Genomic DNA, 2,572 nt, shown 5'->3' with positions numbered 1-2,572 from the left:
ACTATGACATCTTCAGATAGGGAGTGGGTGGAGGGAGAGGTAGAGTAAATTTGAGCACTTGACGGTATCCTCCAGGGAGCCACTTGTAGCTTGTTTCACATGCCCTTTGCACCGTCAATCTACTGTCTCCAGATAGTCATAGCCCGAATAGAGTAGTTTACCTGGTGCTATAGAGTGAAACTTTATAAATCAATTAAACTAATTAAATTATATTTCTCAATCCCTCCATTTTGAATAATAATAAGGATCTAAGGCATGTTAACTAGAATGATTTCCTAAAATTATACTAATTTTTGAATAACAGGTCAAGAAATTAAAAAGGGGTCATTATAATATGAGATAACTTGAGAATGAGATATGAAAATGAAGCCCCCAAGCCTCCTTTTATACTATTTTTTGGGTGAGAAAACAACTCAGGTTGACTAGGTAATGGTCATAAACTAATTAAACCCATGAGATCTTTTGAGTCCCAAGCTCTAGAATTGTTGATGACTAGGTCAACTTGGGTCAACCTAGTGTAGGACTAGGTCAATCTAAATTGACCTAGTCTAGACTAGGTTAGCCTGAGTTGACCTAGTCTTGGAGATCCAATTCTAGGTGCTACAAGAAAGTGCTAGGAATTTATGTAGGTGAAACTAGATGATGGTGATTTGAACATGATATATGATCAAAATAACACCTAGAAGACATGTCATAAAGAAAGAGATGATGAAGAAGTATGAAATGGAAGAGGAGAGGAGAAAAAGAGATCAAAACCACACTAAGGAGGGCCTAAAGGTCTCAAAATGAAGTGCATCTATTTTAAGACAGTACATGTATCCCTTACTTTATTAGGAGTATGAACCTAGTCATACTCTTAGTAAAGGAAGGAAGACAATGTCATGTCAAGGTAGAAAATCACTAAGATTAAGGAAGAAAGACCCCAATCCCAGGATCCTAACTACATTTCCATGCATAAGAGCATAAAAACAAAGAAAAAATAAATGCAAAGAAAAAATAAGGAAAACAAAGCCAAAAAGACAAAAAAAGGGTTAATATTAAATCCCATATCAACTAGTGAAAGAGACCTTAGATAAGGAAACATCTCACTCACTAATATCATATTTAGAAGGCTATTAAAAAACATAAGAGACCATATAAGAAAGATAAGAGCACCATAGAGGACTATGTCCCTCATGATTATGTCCCACCATAATGAAAATACATAGAGAGAAAGAGATATTATTGAGCCCAATAAGGTTTGTGTCCTTATCATCAATCACAATGAGGAAGTATTGAATGGTCTAACAAGTTTGTGTTCCTAATATTCAATCCTAAAAAATAAAACAAAAACTAGGATCACAATGGTCTAGCAAGTTTGTGTGCCTAGTAGTCAATCATGTGCACCCATCAGTGGATTATGCATGCATGTGTGTGTCTATGTGTGTGTGTCCACCCATGGATCAATTTCCTAGTATGACCACATAGTATAAATGTGTGTGCATTACCCAAGGAGGGATTTAGCAAAAACAAAAACAAAAAATATGTGTGTTCTTGGGAAGGAGAAGTATCATTGATAACCATAGAGGATTTAGAAAATGTACATGTGTTATGCATATGTATAAAATTTAGTATATATACTTGTGTGTGGAAAAGAGACATGAAGGCATAATGCATAGATTTGAAGATGACATAGAAATCATACCAACAACTTAAGGCTAAAGTGCTCTAATCCATTGTCAGAATTTGTGTTTGTGCTTCATTAGATTTGAAGATTAACCAAGGAGGGATTTAGCAAAAACAAAAACAAAAAAGATGTGTGTTCTTAGGATGGAGAAGTATTATTGATACCCATAGAGGATTTAGAAAATGTACATGTGTTACTCATATGTATCAGATTTAGTATATATACTTGTGTGTGGAAAATAGACATGAAGGCATAATGCATAGATTTGAAGATGACATAGAAATCATACCAAGAACTTAAGGATAAAGTACTCTAATCCATTGTCAGAATCTGTGTTTGTGCTTCATGGAAACTATGTACAAAGAGGGTGTATATATGCCCCTACTTAGGATGAATATGTAGCCATAGACATTGTAAGGAAGAGAATCAAGGATAACTACTTCTATCAACAAGGATATATTCTTTATCAATAATGTATACCATAAACTTAGCAAAGAGAACTAGCACTTATAAGCTGAGTAAATAGATAAATAACGAAAAGATATGTCACAAGTGAGAAGAGACCCTTGAAAGGAAGAGATCTTGTATAGAAAACATCTACCTTGAAGAGGAGTGTCATGAACAAAGATACAACTTCAAAGAAGAACAAGGATGCACCTATTTAGCCCATTGTGTAGGTGAAAATAGGTATCCTTATAAGAAGGATGACAACCTAAAGAGAACATAGTGAGAGAATATAGTTTTACAAATAAATAAGATGTGATGATCAAGGACATGCAGCTCTTGTTTTGAAGAGAGAGTCATGATCAAGATATCATTCCTTATAATACAATAGTTGCACATAATAAATAAATATTATTTTACTAAGGAAATCTAATCCTTTGACAAAAAGAATATACAAAGGCA

The sequence above is a fragment of the Cupressus sempervirens genome, chromosome 4 (genome assembly GCF_028749045.1).
Source record: "Cupressus sempervirens isolate cs-2001-9-10 chromosome 4, ASM2874904v1, whole genome shotgun sequence".
Classification (NCBI taxonomy): Eukaryota; Viridiplantae; Streptophyta; class Pinopsida; order Cupressales; family Cupressaceae; genus Cupressus; species Cupressus sempervirens.
This window is presented reverse-complemented; position numbering follows the sequence as displayed.